This window comes from Chiloscyllium plagiosum, chromosome 30 (assembly GCF_004010195.1).
Source record: "Chiloscyllium plagiosum isolate BGI_BamShark_2017 chromosome 30, ASM401019v2, whole genome shotgun sequence".
Taxonomy (NCBI): Eukaryota; Metazoa; Chordata; class Chondrichthyes; order Orectolobiformes; family Hemiscylliidae; genus Chiloscyllium; species Chiloscyllium plagiosum.
The window spans coordinates 8,950,252-8,968,550 of NC_057739.1; positions in this window are offsets into that span (position 1 = coordinate 8,950,252).

An 18,299-nucleotide genomic window follows, 5' to 3' on the forward strand; every position below is an offset into this window, starting at 1 on the left:
ATGTTGATATTAATTCCCCACATTCTCTATTTTCCATGTATTTTTCCACAGTAAACACTGATGCAAAATACGCATTTAGTATCTTCCCATCTCCTGCAGCTTCACATAGGTGACGTTGCTGATCTTTAAGGGGCCCAAATGATAAGTAATTCTCTTAATAAAATGACAGAATTACATTTGCAAGATATTCAAGGATTTGTCAAATTGACATTGATGTTTAAGAACAATCCAACCAGTCACACGCAATGAGTCAACTGTTAGTACTACTGACTGTAAGATGAGGTAGAAATGTAATAAAGTGTCAGATAATTTATGTTAATAGCTGCAGTATTGGTGGATTTAATGTGAATGAAACATTTAAGAACTTATTATGGGATGTGAGTATTTAAACATTATGACATAACTCTAATGTTATGAATTCCCATACTGTCATCTTAGTGACATCCACAGCATTGCTGTAATCATTGGAAAGGCTCTTGGTTATTGTAAAACTGAAAATTAGTGAGATCACATGTCTGAATTTTGGTAATCTGTGATTATACAATTGAAAATTATTCTTCTGATAATATTTAACTGCTTGCATTCACTCATCAGACCTTGGTTAGTTGTAATACAAGGTCTATATTGCTCAAATCCACAGGGTAATTTGCGAATTCACCAACCTTTAATTGTCCATTTGCACGGACTGCTTGCCTAAAAGTTTCTCTCTGGGATCGGTGGCCTATGGAAATGGTCACTGTAATAGCCTTGCAGAAATGTCGATCCTGCTGAACGTGCACTTTAATAAAAGAGTGAAACAAATCGCACTTCACTCAGATTGTATATCGAACATCTTGATGTATTTAACTGTCCTCACCTGGCCTGTGTGAGTCAGCCCTATGAGCTATGAAATAGTTTTCCTGATAAAATACATCCCACAGTTCAAATGGTTCCATCTATTGTGGTTGTCTGCAAGTGAACCCATACTGCAGAATATCAGTGTGCTGGATTCTAACTTGGAGTTTGTCCCTAAACTGGATTCTAACATCTGCTAGAGTGTTTGTGATTGTTCATCTGTTTTATGCAATTTTGTTTGATGTTACATTGTATTAGGATGTTCGATTGAAACATTAGAATTTTAATATTGTTTGATAAAGTGAAGGTGTGACAATGCTGTTGTCCCATCCACCAGTATTTCAGTGTTATCTTGTACCATGCATCGCCAATGGAAATTGAAAGTGTTAGACGATGCCTCCGAGCATTGAGCACCCCATGACTTTAAAGTACCAGTCAGTCATCTCCAGTGTGCTGCAGCTGTGAGAGTTATCAATATGCTCTGCTTTTTTAGGTCTAATTACACAGATCAAGATCATTTCAGCTGCTACTGCCGATTTTTATTCTCTTTGTGTAAGTAATTGATGGCACTGTATCTTAACTTGTTAAAGTACCTACCCAGAAAACAGACAATCCTGAGTTTGAATCTCAGAAGTGCCTTTGCATGTTGCCTTTTTTGTAGGAGACCATAAATGAGGCATGAAAGAATAATAGCATGTCATAGAGTCATACAGAACAGAAACGGACCCTTCAGTCCAATCAGTCCATACTGACCATAATCCCAAACTAAACTAGTCCCATTTGCCTACACTTGGCCCATATCCCACCAAACATTCTTTATTCATGTACTTAACTAAATATCCTTTAAATGTCATAAGTGTACCAACATCTACCACTTCTTCTGCAGTTTGCTCCAGACATGAACCACTCTCTGTGTAAAAAAATGCGCCTTTCATGTCTGTTTTAAATCTTTCTCTTCACACCTTAAAGATATGCTTCCTAGACTTGAAAGCCTCCTCCCTGGAAAAAAGACACCTGTCATTCACCTTACCTATGCCCCTCTGATTTTATCAATCTCCATAAGGTCACCCCTTGACCTCCTATGCTCCAGTGAAAAGACTCCTAGCCTATCCAGCCTCTCCGTATAAGTCAAACCCTCCATTCCCAGCAACATCCTGGTAATTTGTTTCTGAACCTTCCCCAACTTAATAATCACATGGAGGTGTCAGTCTTGGACTGGGGTGGTTATCCTTCCCATAACTGGGTGACCAGAACTAGTCACAATACTCCAGAAGAGACCTCACCGATATCCTGTACAACTTCAATATGACATCTCAACTCCTATACTCAAAGGTCTGAGCAATGAAGGCAAGTGTGCTAAACCACCCTATATATCTATGATGCAAACTTTAAAAAGTTATGTACCTGAACCCCAAAGTCTTTCTGTTCTACAGCTTTATCCAAAATCCTACTTTTAATTGTATAAGTCCTGCCCTTGTTTGTTTAATTTTATGTTACTTTACAAGTACATTGAGGGTAAAAGGATAATTAAGGAAGATGTAGGGCCCATTAAGGACCAGTGTGGTAATATGTGCACAGAGTCAGAGGATGTAGGTAAGGTTCGAAGTGAATGCTGTATGTGAGTGTTCACTAATGAGCTGGACAACATGGGTAAAGACATTGGGGAAAAGATCTCTGATACAATTAAAGAAATTAGTACTGGTAGAGAGGAGTTTCTCAGTGATCTGGCAGTCTTAAAAGCAGATTAATTCCCAGGACCAGATGAAATGCATTCCAAGATGTTGAGTAAGGCAAGGGAAGAAATAACAGGGGTGTTGCTGTTGGTTTTCAATTCCTCTCTGGCCACATGCGAGATGCCAGTGCACTGGAGGATAGCCAATGTAGTTATTCAAGAAGGGAGCAAGGAATAAACCAGAGAACCACAGGCCAGTCAATCTAACTGCAGTGATGGGGAAACCATTTGAAGCAACTCTGAGGGATGGAGTTAATCTGTATTTGGAGAAGGAGCAATTGGTTAAGAACAGTCAACATGGTTTTGTTTAGGGGAGGTCATGTCTGACTAACATGACTGAATTTTTTGAAGAGGTGTTCAGGTGTGTAGATAAAAGCAATATATTCGACATAATCTACTTGGATGTCAGCAAAGCTTTTAATAAGGAGACTGATAGCGAAGGTAAGAGCCCATGAGTTTCAAAGAATTTTGGCAAATTGGATTCAGAATTGACTGAGTGGAAGGAAACATTGAAGGTTTATTTTGTGACTGGGAGCCTGTGACTGGGGGCCCTTGCTGTTTGTGGCATATATCACTGAAGTAGACTCAAATGTAGGAGGATTGATTGGTAAGGTCACGGATGATAGGAAAATTGGTAGGGTGGTAAACAGTGAGCAAAATAGATTACAGGAGTATCTAGATGCACTGGTCAAATGGGTTGGTCAGTTGCAAATGGAATTCAATCTGGATAAGTGTGAGGTGATGCACTTGAGCAGGACAAACAAGGCAAAGGAAATACATAATGAAAAGGTAGAACCTTGAGGAGCGCCGAGGATCAGAGGCTGTGCATGTACACCAGTGTCTTAAGGTAGCATGACTGATAAAGTGGTTGTGATGGCATATGGTATACTTGCCTTTATTAGCCGAGGCATTGAGTTTAAGATCAAGGTGTATATGCTGGAATTGTGCAAAACATTGGCCAGGTTACAGCTCAAGTATTGTGCACAGTTCTGGAATCCCCATTATAGGAAGGATATGATAACACTGGAGAGGGTGCAGAGGAGATTCATCAGGATGTTGCCTGGGCTGGAGAGTTTCAGTTATGAAGAGAGATTGGACCGACTGGGATTGCTTTTCTTGGAGTAGAGGAGACTGAGAAGCGAACATGTTTGAGATGTATAAAATTATGAGGGGCTTAAGATTAATGTTTCCCCTTGATGGACAGATCAATGACCAGTGGCAGGAGGTTTACAGTGGATGTGAGGATAAGCTTTTTCACCCAGAAGGTGATGAAACTCATGGCCTGTAAGTATCGTAGTGGTATAACCCTCATAGCGTTTAAGAAGTAATTAAATGTGCACTTGCGATGTCAAGACATAGAAGGCATTGGGCCTAGTGCTGGAAAACAGGATTAGTATAGCTATATTTGACCAGCACAGACTCGGTTGGCTAAAGGCCTTTGGTTCTGAGCTTCTTTTGCACATTGATCCAACAAATCTTTCTTCACTTTACTGTAAGAGCAAAGACATTAATCCTGATTTACCACTGGGTATGTTCTGATCACTGTGTACCTGGAATATACCAGACAGGGCACGGACACAGGCTCTGGTATCTGGAACATTCCCAGACAGGGCTCAATGACAGTCTCTGATCACTGGCTATCTGGAACTTTCCCGAACAGGGCCTGCTCCCAGTCTCTAATCGCTGGGTATCCGGAATGTTCCTAGGCAGTGCCCACTCACAGTCTCCAATCGCTGGGTTCACGCTGGGCCCCACTCTCACTGCTAACCACCTCATGCTGCCTGTTCACACTGTTCGAGCACTCCGTGCTGTGCAGACTCACATAAGATAAGGGGAGTAGTGAATGGTAGAAAAGAAAAGGAAAAGAAAGGTTAAAGAAAGTAAAAATGGACAGAGCTAGGGTGCGGGTGGGGGTTTGAATGTTGCTTTCCTACTCCACCACCATCTTGAGCTTCATATCTTATCACAGTGAAGACCTGATTATTTGAAAGCAGAGAACTTGAGAGACAAGTCTGATGCAGCTGAATGCAGACCTTTAGTCTTAAACTTGCTGTGAAATCTGCTGCCACTTCACTTGGGAAGACACCAGACATAATCACTGCCCTGGGAGGTATTTGGTTTTTTCAGATGGTACTTGAGTGGTTTCAAATAATAATGAAGAAGTGCTGAGTTCTTATGTTCTCTGCCCTTCCATAAGCCAGTGTTTGTCTTTCTTAACTGCTTTGGTGTGAGGAAGTAGACTTACTCTCAGCCGTAAAATTACTGCCCTTTTCATCATTGTTTTACCATGGCAACATGCTCCGCTCTGTGGAAGGTGTCACCCAGGCAGAAAGAAAAGTCACTTGAGGGTAAAAATTGAAAATTCCTCTTCATGTTGAACTGTCAGTTTTGTGTACCTGGCTGTGTTGATGGAAGTACGTTCATAATGTTGCTTGTTTAAAAAGCCAGCAGTATGGGTTATTTCAGTTGCCCAAACATTCTGCATGTATTAAAGGCCCATTTAGCTGGCTTATATTCAGCTATGATCTGATAGAGAGATCATAGAATCCCTACAGCGTGGAAACAGGCCCTTCGGCCCAACAAGCCCACACTGACCCACCGAAGAGTAACCCACCCAGACCCATTCCCCTCCCCTATTATCCTACATTTATCCCTGACTCATGCATCTAACCTAATCATCCCTGGACACTATAAGCAATTTCAAATGGCCAATTCATCTAACCTGCACATCTTTGGACTGTAGGAGGAAATCGGAGCACTCAGAGGAAACCTACGCAGACACGGGGAGAATGTGCAAACTCCACACAGACAGTCATCTGAGGCTGGAATCAAACCCGGGTCCCTGGCGCTTGTGAGGCAGTAGTGCTAACCACTGAGCCACTGTGCCACCCCAATTTAATGCACATTGATACACAACATGGTGTAGAGAGTGGCGTGCACCACACAGTGATACATCACAGCTCCAGGTAAGGCTTGGAGGAATCTTGCTGGATTTGACCAGGACCATTGCAACATCAATAGGAATCAGAGAACTTAACGCTGGGGTCTGTTCTTCAAATTTGTTTTAGAACTGTCTTTTCTGAGGCCTTCAAATAGCTTTTCCCACCTGAGGTATACGTCGTGTCCTCTCACCACAGAAACAAGAGTCTGGAGAACGATAAGTAGTGCACCTTCCTCATTGCTTCTAGGGTCCATGTTTCCTTCCACTGTCATTTACATTGGATGGAGTTTAATCCACTCCTGGGCAGCAAGGAGGGGAGAATAATGGTAGCTGGCGAGCCAAGTCCTAGCCCCCTACCCCACACACCAGACTTCTTATCGCAAAGTCTGCCATCACACACTACCTATCGTTAGTCATTAACTAACTCTCCCAGCCAGATCATCATCTACTCCTTTGTCTGTCCAACTGCTCCTGTCTCCCTTTGGGCTCTATCCCTGGCTATTGTTTACTCCCTACCCCTCCCACTACCCTATCTTCTGCATATAAACTGACATTTTCAAAGCTACCATTATTTCTGAGGAAGGGTCATTGAACCGAGATTTCTCTTCACGGACGCTGTCAGGCCTCCTGAGCTTTTCCAGCAACGTCTGCTTTTGTTTCTGATCGACCAGTGTCTGCTGTTCTTCTGGCTTTCACATATAATCTAGCAGAAAGCTTTGGGATAGAAATGCCTAAACTTTCCACTGAAAGCCTGGTGGGAAAGCTGGAAGACAATTGAATTCATAGAGTAGTAGAGATCGACACATTGAGAAAGGACCTGCAGCCCATTATGTCCATGCCAGTTCAAAACAACCAATTAACTATTCTATTCTCATTTTCCAGGACTTGGCCCATCATAAGTCATGGTATTGCAGGTTCACATTTACATATTTCTTAGATGTTATGAGTGTTTATGCCTTTACTGCTCTTGTAGGCTGTAAGTTCCTTAGGCTGTGACATGCAGACCAGTTTAGGAACCAGTGTAGGTGAGGGCGACAACAGGCAGGCCATGGGTTATCTACGTAGGTGGTCCCTCCTACGTAGATAACCTATGGCCAACACGGACACCCAGCAGTAGTCAAGGACCTGCATACATGAAGGTGCCTGCCTACTCTAAAGCAAAACTGTCTTAGCGAGTTTTGAGAAGATTTATAGCTTAGGTTGAGGCTCTGGATGTATATTTGCTCGCTGAGCTGGAAGGTTTGTTTTCAGATGTTTCATCACCAGACTAGGTAACATCTTCAGTGAGCCTCCAAATGAAGCATTGGTGGTGTAGTCCACTTTTTGTTTATATGTTTGAGTTTCCTAGGGTTGGTGATGTCATTTCCCGTGGTGACGTCCCGTGGTTTTCTTATCGTTTTGTCATTTCCTGTTATTTTTCTCAGGGAGTGGTTAATGGGATCCAAGTCAATATGTTTGTTGATAGAGTTCTGGTTGGAATGCCATGCTTCCTGGAATTCTCATACATGTCGCTGTTTGGTTTGTCCTAGAATGGATGTGTTGTCCCAGTCAAAGTGGTGTCCTTCCTCATCCATATGTAAGGATACTAGTGAGAGTGGGTCATGTCGTTTTGTGACTAGTTGATGTTCATGTATCATGTGGCTAGTTTTCTGCCTCTTTGTCCAATGTAGTGTTTGTTACAGTCCTAGCAAGGTATTTTGTAAATGACATTAGTTTTACTTCTTGTCTGTATAGGGTCTTTCACAAAGCACTCTTCACCAACTCCCCACTCACAGGTGAGGTGCCCAAGGTCTAGAGAAATGCAAATGTGGTTCTGTTGTTTAAAAAGGGCATGAAAGAAATGTCAAACAATGATAGGCCAGCTGGCCTAACTTTAGTGGTGGGCAAACTGTTTGAATCAATCCTGAGAGAGCAAATAAACTGTCGCTTAGAAAGGCATAGACTAATCAGGGATAGTTAGCATGGCCTTGTTAAGGCAAGATCATAGAATAAAGTGAGGACTGCAGATGCTGAAGGGTCAGAGTTGAAAAAGTGTGACACTGAGAAAAGCATAGCAGAACTCTTGAAGAAGGGCCCTGCCTGAAATGTCGAATCTCTTGCTCCTCGGATGCTGCCTGACCCGCTGTACGTTTTCCAGGGCCACACTTTATCGACTAAGGCAAGGTCATATCTTGTAAACGATTCTGAGTTCTTTGAGCAAGTGACAAGGAGAATTGGTGAGGGTAGTGCAGTGGATTTTTAGTAAGGCATTTATCAAGGTCCTACATGGTCAAAAAAGCAAAAGCCCATAGCATACAGGGTAAGGTGTTGAATTGGATCCAAAGTTGGCTGAGTCACAGGAAACAAAGGGTAATGGTCGATGTGAATGGAAAGCTGTTTGAAGTGGTGTTCCGCAGAACTCAATGTTGGGCCCCATTAACGACTTGAACATGGGGGACACAATTGGGAAATTTACAGACAACACAAAAATTGGTCATATAGTGGAAGTCTAGAGAATACCTGTAAGCTCCAAAATGATACAGATGGAGTGAGTAGGAAAGTGGCAGATGGAGTTCAACTCTGATAAGTATGAGGTAATGCATTTAGGGAGGTCAAATAATGAAAAAGAATACACAATAAATAGGAATATATTGACAGGTGCAGATGAAGTGATGGATCTTGGTGTACAGGTGCACGGGTACCTAAAGGTGGCAGTACATGTGGATAAAGTTGTAAAGAAGGCATATGGAGTGCTCTGGGAGAAAGTGAGGACTGCAGATGCTGGAGAACAGAGTTGAAAAATGTGGTGCTGGAAAAACACAACAGGCCAGGCAGCATTCGAGGAGCAGGAGAATCGACATTTCGGGCATAAGCCCTTCTTCAGGAATGAGGCTGGTGCGCCAAGTGGGCTGAGATCTCACTGAGATCCTTGTAGAGGGAGAGGAGAGCTTCTTCAACGTAGGCATCCTTGCAAGAGGATTTGCAGTAGGTTAAGATCAACTAGGAGAAAGTGAGGAGTGCTCTCCTTCATTGGCAAAGGTAATGAATACAGAAGTAAGGAATAATGATAAAATTGTACAGGACATTGGTGAGGCCACAACTGGAGTATTGTGTGCAGTTTTGCTCACCACATTACAGGGAGGATGTAATCGCTCTGGACAGAATGCAGAGAAGATTTACCAGAATGATGTGAGGGCTGGAGAGGAGAGATTGGAGAGGTTGAGATTGTTTTCCTTGGGACAGTGAAAGCTGTGTGATGACATGATTGACATGTTTGAGCGGTAGAGATAAGGTAGACAGGAGGAACCTGTTTCCCTTGGCTGAGAGTTCAAAAACCAGGGGTCACAGTTTCAAGCTAAGTGGTAGAAGGATTAGAGGAACAACTGTTTTACGCAGAGTGTGGTGGGTGTCTGGAATTCGCTGCCTGAGTTGGTGGTGGAGATGAGACCCTACACTCGTTTAAAAAGTACCTGGGCCTGCCCTTTCAGTGCTGTAAGCTGCAGGGCTACGGGTCGTGTGTAGGAAGATGGGATTAGATTTGGATTTAAACTTTATTGTAACATGTACTCAAGTACAGTGAGAAGTTTCCAATGTCGTCATACACTGCACTGTCTTAGTTACAAGTACTTAGATACAAAAGCTTAAGAACAAGGTAAAAAGAAACAAGGAACAAAGTTTGAAAGTTACCATTACAGTCACTGTTAGTGTAGCATTAAAGAAAGTTAAAAGTTAACATTAAAATCGTTCTTAGCATTATGTTGAAAAGTAAAGAAATAAAGCTAAAAGTGCAACCACTGTTGTTTTCTACAAGTGCTTAGCTATGCTGAGTTTGAACTTCCTACAAGGGCTCCTTTGCTTTGGCATGCTTTCCCCACACTGGCTCGATCTCCCCCAGTCTCAGCATCACTGCAGATATCTGGGGAACGTCCATTGCTGTGTTTGGCTCGTTCCTGGGATCTCAGACTGCCAAAGTCCCGATTCAGGCACAGTCTGCATCGGGCCCCGGCCTAGCCTTCGGTCCGTGTGCTGGGCATCGAGAACTCACCGAGAGTCCCGGGTCAGGCCCCCAGCTTCTGTCTTGCACAAGCCAAGCTGTGCTTGTCCACTCAATTCAACAAGCCTGATACTGCCAAGCTAAAACAAAACTAAAACTAAAATAAAAACAAAAATGAGAAAAGAAGGACATCTGGGTATCTTTGGGTTAGCATGGACAAGATGGATCAAACAGTTCTCTTCAAAAGTTGTAATAGATTAAATACAAATATAAGCTCATCTCCTATCATCGGCATTGGAACTCTATCTTTACTTTAAAAAATCAGTAGCTTCAGATTCCATCGGAAAAGTAATCTGAAAATGTGGAATTTCATTCCCAAAACAAGAACTCATATATCCTATGTAATATATGGAAGACTCTTTCATTTGCTGGATGCAGTGATCTTAACTTTAGCTCTGTCTTTAAACAATGCTTTGAGTTATTAGCTGTGTTGAGTTAATTCAATAATTTCTATAAGTTTAGAACATCTACAATGCATTCTAATCTAGTTCTTGGAATGACTTCTCTTTCGACTGTGGCAATTTCATGATGCTCGATCTGTTAAAGTTATGTCAAATATCAAGAGTTAAAAGAGACCGAAGGGGTGACTTTTTCACACAGAGTGTGGTGTGATTATGGAATGCGCTGCCAGAGGAAGTGGTGGAGGCTGGTACAATTACAACATTTAAAAGGCATCTGGATGGGTATATGAATAGGAAAGGTTTAGAGGGATATGGGTCAAATGCTGGCAAATGGGACTAGATTAATTTAGGATATCTGGTTGGCACGGACGAGTTGGACCGAAGGGTCTGTTTCTGAGCTGAACAGCTCTATGGCTCTAATTGGATTCGTGCTACAGATTTGTTTATCTGCAATTCATTAGCCTGTGGTCCTTAATAGCTGTTTAGAATTTCACTTCTCGTCTGAACTTCAGAGTATCAAATATCTAAGGACTTCAAAAACTGAATAGTTCTAGCTCACTATAAAGAAGCCACGCAGCTTGTTACATTACTTTAAAGACCTTGCTGATTTAAAATGTTTGTATCATGACTAATAACAGGTTGTCATGGGACAGGCTCAGCGTGCAGAAGGTGGGAGATTAATGTGTCCTAAATTTAACTTTGCTAAATTAAGCCGTGCTGAAAACTCTACACCATTTTATGTCTACACTTGTTGCACTAATTCTAAATCTTAATTGCGCACGGTTTTTTTTCTTCCACTGTTGAAGACTATGATTTGCAGAGAAATACTGTTCTTAGTGCCATTGATAACCCACTTACATCTCACCCAAACCATCATTATCAATGTCGATTGGTAAAGTGGTTGAATCAGCTTCTCTTAGCTCAGGGATAAAATTGATTTATAAAGCAAATGGGAACCACAAGTGTTCAAAGACGGGCTCAGAGTGCAGGAGCCAGACTTACCAATAAGATATTGTAGGCCATGGGTGAAAAATGGCTGTATATGGGAAAATAATGCTTACATAGGAACTTGCAATATGTAATGTTGTATCGAGCTGAGAGGTGTTTGTAATCCGTCAGTGTTTGTTTTACACGTCACAGTGATAATGTTTACTCTCCTCGCATAAAGCATGCAAGTAAATGATCATTTGACCAGTTTTCTGAGTCCTCTTAGCAATTTGTCAATATGTGCTGTCACAGTTGGGTTTTTGAACTGTAGGAGACATTGTGCTGAAGCTCAGTCTCATCTCTTGGCTATTGTCTGCACTTTCTACCAGGGAATATTTGCTTGTCATCAAGAGGAGGAGAAATGGCCGGTAGTATTCCCTATATTGCACAGGAACACTGAAGTTATTCCAGATGGGGTCAGTGAGCATTTAACTTGATAAGGAAGTTGAAACATTGTGTTTCCATTTCCCAGTGCAACTTATTTACTCCTTGACACAGTAAGAGTCCCGGCACCTCTTACTGCTTCTCTAACCAGTTAATTGGATTTTTTGTTTCAACAATGTAGCAAATTACTGCTGCAATAACCGAAACATATTTCTATTAACAAGAAATTGTGCCTTTCAAAACTCTTACTAGCATTTCATTCTCAATCCAATTTTGTGTTGCAAGTTATCGCATGTTACAGGAATTAACTAACAATAGGAAGGCAGGGAATCTGGAGTGTTCTCCTTAAAGCATACACAATCGAGAGCAGCTTTAAGGGAGTGCTGGACTGTCTGAGGTACAAGCTTTAGGGTGAGATATTAAAGCAAGGTTCAACGTGCCAGCTCAGGACGATGTGAAAGAATTTGTGTGATGCTATTTTGAAGAAAAGTAGGAGATTTTTCAATATGTGTAGGCAAATATTGATCCCTCAAAACCCTTTATATTATTGTGATTTACAGATCTCGCTGATTTTGGCTGCTGCTTTTACTACATTATGACAGTGAATACAGTTTGAAAGAAATTCAGTTGGCTATAAAATACTCACAGACATCTTGAGATTGTGAAAGGTGCTGTAGGAGGGGGGGTCTTTTTTCCTTTCATGATCCATTTGTTATAGGATGAGTTGTTAAAGGGCGACTTTAATATACCTTAAAGTGCAGTGCCATTCTGATGGTTGTCGTCTAATTTTATCACCCATTTTGAAATAACACAAACACTGCACAGCAATGTAAATAATGTGGGATAATTTCAGCATGTAGTCTGCAAACGTAATGCACTGTGGATTTTATCACCATATTGCTCTGGTTTTATGTGGGTTATAATAAGATTGCATCCGATGTGAAGTGGACTTTAACTTCAATTTAACTTTTAGATGTTGATGAAATGATAGCAGGTCCATGGGTTCTAACCAAGAATCAACTGTTCTTTCTTGTGTTAGATGCAAGCTCCTGACTGAACAATCAAATAGCAGTTGAGGGAGTTCTTTTGCCATAACGGTAACATTGCTGCCTCTGTACTGGGAGAACATATCCAAATTCCACTCTGCTTCAGAGGTGTACATTAATATCTCTGAACAGATTGATTAGAAAATATTTAAGACTGCAGTCCATTAGTGATGCATCGCTCGAAGGTAGTCATGGTGATCAGCCTCAGCGTAAATGTTAATACACCAAGCTGTGACCAATCTGTAGCATAGACTTGATCTAGCAGGAAGAACAGAAATTTCTGCTAGCTTCTGAATTATCAGGGCAAACAAGGAACTCTACCACACCTTTTTACACCTTTTCATCCACGTAACATTCTGAAATACTGTACCAAAGCTCAATCGAGTGCAGCAGTGGAAAGTAATCAAACATTCTTTTAAAGATAAGCAAGAAACAAAAAGAGAGTGACAGAAAGCTGAATAATTGTCTCGTAATTTTACAGAAACATTGAGTGCTTTTCATTTCTCTCCATTGTTTCAAGTTATACTCCCAAAAATATGTTTGCTTTCTGTTTTTTTTCTTTCACTCAAACTAAATACCTCTGTCTGATAAATTCTATTCTGGTTAATCACTCCCTTCAACAACTAGCACTTTCCTCTTGAAATTTTCTTTTCATTATGCGATAACCCAGGCTAGCAGCAATTGCTTCTTTAGGGTATTTCTTCCAGGACCAAAGCTTTCTATCAAGGGAAGAAATGATGATCTGGATTGAGATGTAAAATACTTAATATTACAAATATTGGTCAAGATTATATGCATTACGTATGTTATATTTAGATATTTTTCAATGTGCTCTTCTGAGCACAGTGTTGTCAGTAATGATATTTGATTTTATTTATTTGATTGGTTTCCTGTCAAGTGTATCTTGTTAAGAAATACAATGATAAGTGTTGAACAGTGTCACCACTCTCCAGCGCCATCTTAAAACACAGAAAAATAAATCGAAACAGAAAATATAAATTCAGAAAAATGAAGAAAGTCTCCAGATTTTCAGTCCTTCTTCTAAACTGCTCCATCATGGCCACCATGGACCTGGTGACCAGGCATGAGTTCCCTTCGCTATGCCATTGGATTAGAAGTTGCCACTCTTTGGTGCCAATGCGCCTCCACTGACTCACTCACCACTACGGGTCCTCGCTGGACCTTGCCAGTGCAGACACCACCACTGCTGCCAGGTACTGTACCAGGCCAAACTACACCCTGCCACAGCCAGGAGTCTGCTTCAGGCACAGCTCACTGATGCAGCCGCTGTTGATGCTGCCGGGTCTCATACTGGGCCCAAAGCATCTTGAAATTTGCATTTGGCACTTAACTATTTATCATTGCCTCAGTGGAGATTGATAGCATGATAAAGGATTTGAAGCAGTTACATTCATGGGTTATAGATGCCTGTTAGATTTTGATATGGATTAATAGAGTCATAGAGTCATAGAGATGTAAGGCCAACTTGTCCATGTCGCCCAGGTATCCTATACTAATTGTCCCACTTTCCAGCATTTGGTCCATATTCCGCTAAACCCATCCTAATCATATACCCTTCCAGCTGCCTTCAAATGTTGTATTTGTACCAGCCTCCACCACTTCCTCTAGCAGCTCATTGCATACATACACCACATTCTGCATGAAAAAGCTGCCCCTTACATACCTTTCAAATCTTTCCCTCTCACCCTAAGCCTATGCCTTCTAGTTCTGGACTCCCTCACCCCTGGGAAAAGACCTTGTCTATTTACTCTCATGATTTTATAAACCTCTATTGGTACCCCTCAGCCACCAATGTTCCAGGGAAAATAGCCCCAGCCTATTCAGCTGAAACCCTCCAACCCTGGCAACATCCTTGTAAGTCTTTTGTAAACCCTTTCAAGTTTCACAACATCCTTCCAATGTGATGGAGACCAGAATTGCTCACAATATTCCAAAAGTGGCCTCGCCACTGTCCTGTACAGCTGCAACATGACCTCCCAATTCCTATGCTCAATGCACTGACCAATAAAGGCTAACATACCAAATGCCTATTGTATGCTGTAACTGAAAATGTAACCATGTGCACACATGGAAAGATCAGATCCAATCTGCTTTCTCTCCTTATTCAGTCACAGAGCTCTGTCTTTTAGTTTCTACCTGCAATATCAGGTTGTTTCCCCTTGTGGACAAGTCTATGCCCAGAGGCTATGATCTCAGAATAAGGGGTCACACATTAAGACAGATGAGGAGAGAGGATAGTGTGTGAAGAAATCTTCAGCAAATACCAGTCTTTCTCTGACGTATGAAGCTAATTTACAGTCTCTAAATTGCCCATTTTGCCTACCTGAACCTTAAGACCAGTGAGACCAAAAGACATAGGAGCAGAAAGACGCCATGTGGCCCATGAAGTCTACTCCACCATTCAATGAGATCATGGCTGTTTTGATAATCCTCAACTCCATTTTCCTGCCTTTTCCCCATGACCCTTGATTCCCATCCTGATTAAAAATCTGCCCATCTCAACCTTGACTACACTTAATGACCTCGCCAGTCGTCTGTGGTGAAGAATTCCACACATTCGCTATCTTCAAACAGATAAAAAATCCTCCTCATCTCTGTCTTAATGATCCCGTATTTTGAGATGACGGCCTCTGGGTCTAGACTCACCCACAAGGGAAACAACCTTTACCAATCAGAGTCCCTCGCTAATCAATCAGCAACCTGCTTTTGCATTGTCACAACATAAATGTCATTTTCTGTTTATTCTTCTGAACATTTTCCTGATGATTACGAGATGAAAATCTTTGACAGATTAGGTCCTTTCTCAGCAATACAATTAAGCATTGTAAGCATCAATAATACAGTGACTTGTATAATCAAAGATGTACAGTCATGTTTGAACATGACAATGGACCCACTTACTTCTCTTTATGATGTGGAAGTGCGAACGTTGGACTGGGGTGGACAAAATTAAAAATCACACAACCATACCAGGTTATAGTCCAAATAAACCTATTGGAATACAACGTGGTGTTGTGAGATTTTTAACCATTTCTATTTCTGCATTATGAGTTTGGCCTCAGACATCTCCATACCTTTCAAGCATCCCTCTCATAAACAGATACCACCCAGCTAGCTGGCAGTCTCAGGGCCCCTTTAGTTCACTGAATTGGTTAGGAAAATAGCATGCCAGCACAAACATCCACTTTGGCAACCCAGGCACAGATGTGGGAAGGAGAAAGTGAGGTCTGCAGATGCTGGAGATCAGAGCTGAAAATGTGTTGCTGGAAAAGCGCAGCAGGTCAGGCAGCATCCAGGGAACAGGAGAATCGACGTTTCGGGCATAAGCCATTCCTGAAGAAGGGCTTATGCCCGAAACGTCGATTCTCCTGTTCCCTGGATGCTGCCTGACCTGCTGCACTTTTCCAGCAACACATTTTCAGCACAGATGTGGGAAGCACTGGTAAAATGGTGCTGTAAGTATTGGTGTCAATTGGCAGGTGAATGGGACAGGATCCATCACAGATGGCTGCCCTGACTATGCTCCTACATTCTTAATTTCCGCTGCATGACAAGGATTTAATAAAATGCTAGGAATTTTGCAGATATTCCCTTTAAATTTTGCCCAGATACTTATTTTGTTTGTTAGATCCTTGGAGGGCTGTGTTTCAAAATGTTTCCTTTGCAGTGAAAACAGACATTGCTTGAAATACTAAGCAGGAGTTGGCAGCGGGACTGAGATAACCTTTTAGATCAATGACCTCTCTTCAAAACCCCTCTGGTATTTATTTGAAGTGTGGACAGAAAGCACTGAAGAGAAGGTTGACTTTTGTTATTGCTTTTGCTGGTGAGGATGCAACTTTTCATGATAACGCTACAAAGATGGATGAGCACTTCATCATTATGATGCCATTCCCAGCTTGAAGAATAGTGCTGACTGAACTGGGGTGCTTAGAATACATTGCAGTAGCAGCAGTAAAGACGTGAACCATCCTATATTTCCAAATCAACCTACTTACAGAAGTTAGCTGGGACTTAAAGCTGATGACTTAGAGGTAGGGACACTACCACTGCATCACAAGCACTCTTTATGTCCTGAGCCATCATGAGGACATATTGTAGTGACTAGACTTATGGTTCCAGATATGCTCCAATCAACCTGTACAGAGATGATCTTATGCACCTCTAGAGTAGGTTGGACTTGAACATGGACCTCCTAGATGAGAGGAAGGGAAATTACCATTGCATCCCCAGAATCCTTCAAGTCTTGACCCATCCTGTACACGTGAATAATGTGATCAAGTTAATGGGAAAGGAATTGATCAGAATCTCAGCTCTCACTCAACAATACTATCAATTGCTTCCTCCCTATTTTCAAGTTAAACTACCTGTTGCTGTGTTTAAAATAGATTAAATTACAACTGGATTATTTCTCCAGTCATCAGCTCAGTGTACGCTCCTGATAAGCATGCTTGTGTCATTCTGTTCAATAATCTGTCAGTAGATTTGTTTTTGATTCTGATGCTTGTTGAGAACTTTGAAATTTTTATCTCAGTTTACATTATGACATCTCAAGTATTCTCTAGTCTATAATGGTGCAAATAGTGGAATAGAGATGAAGGAGCTAATTTTGAATTATAAAAATAATTGAGTCATGATAATGGAGGGGGTAAACATTTCAGTTGACTTAATATAATTATTTTAATAAACCTATTTAAACATAGCACGATATACTTTTGGGGCAGGTGGGACTTGAACTCAGAGCTCTAAGCTCAGAGATCAAGACACTAACACTGCTCCACAAAACCCTTAATTAACTGGAAAAAAAAATGGAAATGGAAATCAGGAGAGGAATTCCTGAAATGTCTAGAAGAGAACTTTCATGATCAATATATTTCCATACAAGTGATTGAGGAAGCAGTGCTGGATATAATTTGGGGGAATGAGGTGAGGCAAGGTGAACAGGTTACAATGGAGGAGCTTTTGAGAAATGGTGAGCAAATATCATTAGCATGGAAAGGGCCAGATCAGGATCAGAGGCAAAGACACTTAGCTGAAGAAATCTAGTCCACAGTGATTAGGAACAAACGTTAACAGGTTTATGGTAAATATAGTGATAGAGTCATAGAGTTGTACAGCACGGAAATAGACCCTTTGGTACAACTCGTCCATGTCGATCAGATATCCTAAATTAATCTAGTTCCATTTTTCAGCACTTGGCCCATATCCCTTTAACCAAGACTCCCGCCCACCCTCTGACGACCCCTTCTCCCGCCTCCGGGACACCCCGTGCTGGCCTCCTACCTGCCCTCGACTTGTTCATATCCAACTGCCGCCGCGATATTAACCGCCTGTTCCCTAGATGCTGCCTGACCTGCTGCGCTTCTCCAGCAACACATTTCCATCTCTGATCTCCAGCATCTGCAGACCTCATTTTCTCTCCATATCCCTTTAAGCCCTTCCTATTAATGGACACATCCAGCTGCTTTTTAAATGGTTTGATTGTACCATCCTCCATCATTTCCTGTGGCAGTTCATTCCGTGCATGCACCATCTTCTGTGTGAAGAAGTTGCCCCTTAGGTCCCTTTTAAATCTTTTCCCTCTCACCTTAAACCAGTGCCCTCTTGTTTTGGACTCCCCTACCCTAGGGTAAACAACCTTGTCTATTTACTCTATCCATGCCCCTCATGAATTTGTAAACCATCCTTCAGTGTCTGATGCTCCAGGGAAAATAGCTCCAGCCTATTTAGCCTCTCTCGATAGCTTAAATCCTAAAACCCTGGCAGCATCAGAAAGGCTTTTGTTGAGGAGGCACTTTGGTTATAAACTAGACACATAATGAAGAAATGAAGGACATTTAAAACTAGAGCACCATATTGGCTAAAAATGCAGCTAATAAGATAACAGTCATGCAGTATCGGTTTACAAGAATGAGAACAG